An 8,464-nucleotide genomic window follows, 5' to 3' on the forward strand; every position below is an offset into this window, starting at 1 on the left:
TACATTTTATTTATATAGCACTTGTTCTTATCTTGTTTTAACATTTCTTTTATTTTTTATACAGCATTATTTAATTTATATAGTAGTTAAATGGAAGTTAAATGGTAGTTAAAAGGAATGTATCAGAGAGGACATTTTAAATAATTAAATCCCACATTTATGGACAGTATCTGCGCAGTTTAAATCTCATAGCAAAAGCAATAACAACAATAAACATTTTCTGATCAAACTCCCACAACTCAGGGCTGCAGAAACCCATCTTAGCAGCATTCAGCATAACACAGAACACTTGAATAGAGCGCTATTCCATCGTGGGACAGACTTATGTAAAACCCACTCAGATTCATACAGGGCAACTTAAGGTATAATAATAATAATAATAATAATAATAATAATAACAGATGTTTATAAGTACTTTTAGTAAAGGTTTGATTATCTGCTTTCACATTTTAATATGTATATATACACAATCATTTTTTTGTTCATTAGCTACGCACTTTGATGTGAACAGGCATACTCTTGTCTCATATTCCACTTCCAATGTTCCTCCTCATCATTTTTGAGTTTCAAAAGTTAATCAATATCTTTGATGCTTATACTTATGTGGCCTGAAATTGGAATTTAGACTTTTTTTATTGCTATGGAACACTATGTCCAGTCATTGTTCACTGACAGAATTTTCAATACTTGTACTTATTTTATTATTGATATTGTTTTTCAAACTTTTATTAGGTAATACCTCTGTCCCTACTATTGTACACAAATCCCTGCTTACATAAATATTTTTTACTTAAAATTTGGATTACCAGAAGTTTTAAATGGTTACCGTCTCTCCTTTAACTGCTTTGTCAGGACTACTGCTGTAAGTAAGAAAGAAGAAGTACGTCCGTCTGTTTAATCGAACTTCAGAAGTTATGTGCTAGTCTTCATTTGCTTGACAGAGACAAAGCCTAAAAGCTGTTTTCCAACAAACTGATGTCATCATGAAATCAGCAAATATGGGAAAGAAACCTTTATTGTCAACATTCAAGCCACTGAAGGAGATGCTGCTGGTCCTCCTTTAGTTTGCACTTGTCATTGTCTTTATAAATTTCTACAGGCGGGGGTTGAATCTTGCTTTTGCTTAATTTCCATTTTTATTTCGTTTTTATTATGTCTAATTCAAAGTGAATGGTTGTATCTTTTATATTATAATTATATGTTTGAATTTACTGTAATGTACTGATTTTTGAAAATAAAAGAAAAAATATATATATATATATATATATATATAAAGAAAATACTGTTAGAACACAGTTCTTAAACATTCTCTTAACCGTCCAGTTTTCTGTTTCCCAAAACTAATGGACTGACCAATAACAAAAACTAGACACATTTCCTTATTTGCTCATCTCTTATAAGAAACATTTCCTGAGCTATAGTATTTCAGGTGAAGAAGACAGAAGTTCTGAGGTAAGGCAGCTCTTCTCACTTATCATGGTGACGTGTCTCATATTGATTAGCACATAAAAGTCAAAGTTTCACTTTACTCTGGACATGTAGTACCAATGACCTAATAAACTTCTCATTATCTAAGTTACATTTTTAAATGTTTTACAGACTTGGAAGGCCAGGAAACAAAAGGGTTAAATTCCGTTTTAATTTAGACGTGCCATTATTAACATTAAAAATAATTTTTTCTGCAGGACCATTTTATTTACGATCTATGCATTGCCATTTTGTGTGTTTTGTTTGGATTTCTTGCCAGCCAGGGCTATGTAGGGTCAACCAGAACACATGATGTCACAAGGTCAAAGGTATAAAGGTCTAGCGTCCTGCAGTTCCTGGTTGTCCAAGTTTGTGGATACTCACCGAAATACTTGGTAATAGTTGGTAATGCTGTTCTTAATTTTTGGTTATGATCCCTTTTTGTTTTTGACTATGACATATGTCCTTTATTTTGGTTTGGTTACATTATGCTCCTCTGGCTTCTGACCATCTCTCTGCATTATCTCTAGAACAATTTTGGTTTCATGTCCCAGATTTAATTGAAAACAGGCTAGATTTCTGACTTTGTTTCATCTTCCAGTTTTAATTATAATTAATCCTGACATCATCCTGTGCAGTCAGAACAGTCCGACAAATACTTGAATTGGACAACATCAGGAAAAAAAGCTTGGATTTCTATTGGAAGAGGTGTTGGTGAGGCCATCAAAAAGCGCTTACCCTGTGGTCTGTGTGTGGATCCCAATGTCCCAGTGCAGTGACAAGGACACTATGTTGTACTAATGGTGCCATCCTGCAGATAAGACATGAAACCGAGGTTCTGACCCTCTGTGGTCATAAAAGGTACCTGCCATCTTACGGTTTATCCTGATGTTGTGGCTAAATTACCCACCATGGCCTTGTCCATTCTGAACCCCTAATCATCCCCTGTCACTTACTGGCTAACTACGTACCTCACCCCTTCACCACTTGGTAAGTATACTGGCATATGATTGGTTACGGTCACATAATCCAGGTGGATTCTAGACATTGATGGTGGCTGAAGGTTTGATTAGGTTAGAAAAGCACTACATAATTGTAATTACTATTATTATTATTATTAAAGCATATAAACATAAACACATTATTATTATTATTAGCATTATTATTACTATTATTATTAAAATCAATAAATAACAAACACATTGGTTAAATGAGCCAAGCTTCTAAAGTCTATCACTACTCACTGCACAGTTTTAAATAAATGAAAACTGTATCATTCTTATCATTATTATTACTAGGGGGATTCGCCCTCTGCTCGCTTCGCTCGCCAACCCTCCGGCCTGTGCTACACGCCAGCTACTTCGCGTCTTTGCCTCTCGCGTATGTGGATTTCACTTTCACCGAACAACAAATCTTTTAATTCTTGCGGATACGCCTCTTCATTGGGAAGAAACACTACTTTTCCCTGATGGCAACACGAATTAGACGATCTACAAGTCTCCGACTTAAAGTTTTAAGATGAACAATATATTTGATCTCTATTCGCTATTCCATTAACTCACTGAGTAATAATCTCTGTTTGTTTGCGCTAATGCAATCTTTACTATAATTTTTTTGAGATTTTCAAATTTTAGTACTTTCATAATCTCTAACCTGCTCTGCATGTGTATGGCGCCAACATTTTTGAACCTCTTCACGACGTTTTACTTTGTCATCTACTCTTTGTCTTTTATTTCCTGCCCTGGGTGTGGTTAAATCTCTTGGTACTAAGTCTCGTCACGTCTCATCCCAGGCTAAAAAGTCTTGTCTTGTCCCAGGATTTTTTTATATAATAGAGAGATTATTATTATTATTATCATTATTTTTACAGCAGTATTATATAACCTTTGTGTTAGCTTAAATTGAGATTCTCATCTGTGGTGTCTATTCTACGGGACATGTTAGTGTAATTCTTTGCACTTTATGCTATGATTTGTATTATTATTAGATTGCCGTTATATTTAAGTTGAATTAAAGTTTAAATGTTGTCTTTGTTTTAGATTTTATGACACACAAGCACAATTGTTTGGGTGGTTTCCTGAAAATATGATGATGATGATGATAATGATGATGACGATGAGAATTACAGTTACATACAGTTTCAGATTTCACTTAAGTCATTCATAATGTCAAAGGGGACTGAAACCTTCATGGAACCTAGAAAGGTTGACAGTCATTTGTAAATTTTTATCATTATTATTGTTATTATATTTATTATTATACTCTCTGACCCTTATGTTAATTTGTAACTGAATTATTTTGTTTAATATGCAGACTCTGTAAATAAGTCATTCTTACATTACAAGCTGTCTGCATCAGAGGTGACCTGTAAAAATGGATCTCAAGTTGCATAGCCAACAGGAGGCAAAGAGTACAGATGAGAGTTGAAAACACCATCTGGAGTGAGGTCATCAGTGGTTTCCCTTAGGGGTCTGACCTTGGACTGTTACTTTTTTCTACTCTTTTGCATATTGTTTTCAGTATAGATATTAAAATTGTGAAATTCGCAGATGATACTAAAATTGTCAGACCCTAAGATCACAGCAAAATAAATTCAACAGTACTTAGACAAGCTTCAGAACTGGGAGAACACTTGTAAAATACAGTTTTATGTTTAAAAGTGCTACACATGGACAAAAGGAATGTGAATTATAAATAAAAGATGTCAGATACTGTCCTACAGGAAGCAACCTTTAAAATGGATATAGGATTTTTTCTTAACACAGCATTCTCATTGTTTAAGCAACATGCAGAAATGTTTAAAAAGGCAAATACAATGGTAGGTTATATTGTAATAACGGTCGAATATACTGTAAATTGAGGAATGCTATTCGTAGATGACATAATGCCCTAGTGAGACCACACATGGAGTACTGTAAGCAATTCTGGTCACCACGAAACAAAAAAGACATAGCAGCACTTGAAGCTCTGCAGAGAGGAAGGACTTAAGGACATGTCCTACTCTGACGGATTCTCAGAAATACACTTGTTTAGTCTCAAACAGTGAAGAGTGTGTGGGAATCTAATCCATGTCTTCAAATTCTTCAAAGGCATTGATAAAGCAGATCCAATCAAATTTTTCATCTGTATGGCGAACCACGTATGTGGAAGTGGAAATTAAGGGGAAGTGCCTTTAAGACTGAAGCTAGTAAAGACTTCCTTACTCAGTTGTGGGAATCTGGAAAAAACTACCAAGTCACATAGTTGAAGCAGAAACTATGACAGCCCTTAAGAATTACCTGGATGAGATATTGGGAGAACCAGCTAAATAAACAAGCATGATGACTGAATGGCCTCCTCTTGTTTGTCAAATTTCTTACATTCTTATATTCTTCAAAAAGCCCATCCACAAACACAGCTTAGCTTCACTAGTTGCTATCATCCCTCAAATATGCCTGATGCTGCTGATCCACATAATATGATTTTAGCTACATAAGAGGGCAGGGGGTATTCACCTTGGGCCCCATCCAAATTGGGGGGGTCCCACTAATTTCACAAAAAACATATTTAAAAATAAAATCAATTTAATTACATTCTGGTACATCTTAATATAAAGCCTCATATTATTAATATATATTACAGAATGCAGTTTTGAAGTAACCAATATGCTATCCTCCACAGGATAGTGAGATTAAGTCTTTATTTCAATCTTTAATTCTGCTCACACACTTTTTCACTTCAAGCCATCCAACAAATACACCTTGTCAGAGCTAAAATGTGTATGAAGACGAGGAAAGCAAAGAGGGGGCAAGAGAGAAGTGGATTGTCCAATGAAGAAAGCGACCATGAAAAAACCCAGAAAAAGAGGACAGTTCAAACGATGAAGACAAAGACATAATAAGTGACCATGAAATGAGTATACCGGAAACAGATGAAAACTCTGGTAACAAGTAAGTGATGAGTGTGCAGTAACTGAAGAAAACGTCAGGGTCAGTGGGCCATCACAATTTAAAATTGTTGATATTGCCATCTCTTGTTCAGGCTTAACACTCATGAAAGCTTCTATACCGATCTGCATCAGTTCTAAAATCAGACGCTCATCCTGATGTCATAAGAGTTCTTAACGATCAGATGCTAAAAAGCTGGATTTTGTGTGCATTTTGCACAGGGTGAATATTAAGTAGGGCAGCAGGGAGATGGTGTTGATGGGGTTGATGGAGGTCCAATGACAAGTTTCCTCCCCTGTTTAAAAGCCTTACTGTGCCCCTGAGGAAAGTCATCTCAGAGGAGTGAGTTCAAGCAGAGAAATCTACCAGAAGGAAGAAAGAGAAAACCTTGAGGTGGCCAGGTAGCATGGAGACACTGTAACAACAGGTGGTGAGCCTTTATAAAGTCTCTTTGAGGACAAAGTCCACCAGGTCACTGAAGCTGACAAACGTTAATGCCGTGCATAGATTGCATGTGACGCATTCCATTAATGCATACTGTAGGACTAAACTTGGGCTAAAACTTCAAACCCTGAATTTTTTGGGACAATGTTCCACCTAAAAGATCATATGTACTTATTCCTGGTGCTCACCTAATTAATCACGAATGTGTGATTGATGCCATTTAAGCTATTTTGTTCACATAAGATATGTCAGAGAGCTCCTGAGCTTGGCTTCAAGTAACAAATAACAAAAATACAAGAGAGAAATGTCTGTTTTATTTACAAATCTGCTTTTTAGTGCCAGCTGTTAAGTTCAAAGCATGATGGAACACCAGGGTATTACACAGCACACCAAACACACACTTTGACAATCTAGAGATACTAATCGATGTGACAACAGGAAACTTGGATGAATGAGCACAAGAGACAACATGAAAATGTGACACAGACCAGACACAGACTGAAACTGGTAATGTCTGGAAGCAGAAGACCACCCTTTGAAATGCTGTCTGCCTGCTTCTCAATGAGTCACATGGCACAAAGACTTTTAGAGCCGTACCTTTTAATTCTCTTTGGCTTCACTGCACCTGGATTTTGGGGTCACGTCCCTCTTGTCAGCAGTGAGTGGAGCAGTCATACCCCCAGTTGTTTCTGCTTTCAGATCAGGAAAGAAAGATGAGATTGCAGCTCCAATCTGCTTATCGGTGATAGAAAAGCCACCCTTCCACCGGCCCGATGCTCCTTGGCTGGTCTTGCTGGAGGGGAATATCACAGAGCAGTGAGCTCAGAAAGGAAGCTAACACTCACAAGCAAGTGAGCGACACTCTTGTGTGCATGAGGTTTCCTGTTGGCATCTGCACCAAAATTCACTTACTTCAGGCTTCGCTGCCATTCTCACGTCAGTAGTCTCTTTTTTGCTTATTTCTAAAGGGGCTGGACAGAAGTACGTCACTATGGAAACTTATTAAAACTGACTGGGTATCAACCTAAAACCTCTTATTTGTTTTAAATGTCATGCATAAAAGAATCTGTGCAGGAAGTCACAAAGGGAAGGAAATTTGTTTGGTCTACTAAAGCGCACACACCTAAGGCAGCTGTGAAGAAGCATGAAGCCCTTTCAACAAATTTTAAACACACCCTGACTGATAACGTATGTCACTAAATGAGTGTAGGGGTTAGTGGCAGAGAGCGGCAAGGCTAATGATTCTTATTCTGGACCATCTCATGTACAAAAATGATTCAAATCTTAAAACCCAAAGTGACAACTGTTGGTGCTGCAGAGGAGACTAACGTATTGAATACATTTGTATGTGCAAAGCAAAGGGTTCACACATGCAAGGATCAACTAGCAATTAGTCATTATACCAATATAGTGCCTTTAGCATGCGTCCCATCAATGAAGTAAATGTGTTGTCAATGGAGGGCCTGGGAACCTACCTGTACTTACCAGCCATAAGTCAGGCAGACTTTAACTTGTGTTTGGCACAGTTGCTTCTACAATATAGCAGTCAGCTTTTTGTCTCATTTAATTTTCCATTTTACGGTGATGGCAATAAACTAGCTGAGGTCCTTTGTCTGATTTCAGCAATATGTAGGAAGTGATGACAGACAGTGAAGCACAACCAGAATTTGTTTTGTGTGATCTCTTCCCCATAGCTGTAGAGTTAAATATGGTATGATGGAAAGCAGGGATCTGTTGCCAATCCTGCTGGAATGAAGCCCCCTTTACCGGGCCCTCAGAATGGGTGGACTCTGTAGATGGATGGGCGGCCTGGTCAGGAGGCTGCTATAATGGAAGGGCCATGTGTTCCCCAAGTTTGCTGGATGGCAGTATCCCACTGGTAGGCCTTCCTTTTGTATAAGTGTAGTCATGATGGGTAGCCCTGTAGAGGTACTTGGGCACCACCAGGGTGAGCTCTCAGACAGAGGTTTCTTTGTCCTACAGAAGTCTCATGAATGCTTCCTGGTAGATGTATTGTTGCACTGGAAGTACTTTAAGATCCAGGTTGGAAAAGAATTGCTCCACATCACCCAGCCAAGTCTTAATCAGGAGAGGAGGAAGACATATCTCATCTGGGAATAGTAGAGGCATGAATAGTGGAAATAAATGGTGAAAGAACTGTTTTGTGGAAGGAAGAATTCTTAAGTTGATGTCATATTACAAGATTTCTAGCTCTGGTCTGTGTTAGATTTGCTGATCACGTCATCAGGCCTTGTCAACTTAAACTGCTCAAAATTGCAGCCCAAGTCATATTTACCAACATGCTCACGCCCTTTTGTGGCAGCCAATAGTGTGCTGCATGATAGAGCTGCCACTTTATGAAGAGTTACCAGTTACGCCCAGTTCAGCCCAATCTCTGCCCTTTTTTTCTTTTTTCTATTCTATCATGGAATGGAAAATACAAGACATCAGCTAAATGAGTTTCTCTTGTTTGTGAGGTCCAAAACATAAGCATTCCTAATTTCTGTGACACTTTAAGGGTCCCCGTGACCCCTTGAACCCTCAGACCAGACGTCAGACACCAGATAAAAGTCCAAAATGAATTTATTATAATAATAAATGTGCACAAAGCACACTCCACAATACTT

General features: G+C 37.6%; 1 protein-coding gene across 1 annotated transcript in view; it reads right to left on the reverse strand.

The window, feature by feature from the left end:
• Positions 1-6,782, reverse strand: part of si:dkey-9k7.3 (circularly permutated Ras protein 1) — a 123,191-nt gene extending 116,409 nt beyond the window's left edge. The window contains exon 1 of the mRNA XM_028793788.2: positions 6,435-6,782. The gene's annotated coding sequence lies outside the window, so the exon portion shown is untranslated. The remainder of the gene's footprint in view (positions 1-6,434) is intronic.
• Positions 6,783-8,464: the final 1,682 nt, after the last annotated feature.

The sequence above is a fragment of the Erpetoichthys calabaricus genome, chromosome 2, assembly GCF_900747795.2.
Source record: "Erpetoichthys calabaricus chromosome 2, fErpCal1.3, whole genome shotgun sequence".
Classification (NCBI taxonomy): Eukaryota; Metazoa; Chordata; class Cladistia; order Polypteriformes; family Polypteridae; genus Erpetoichthys; species Erpetoichthys calabaricus.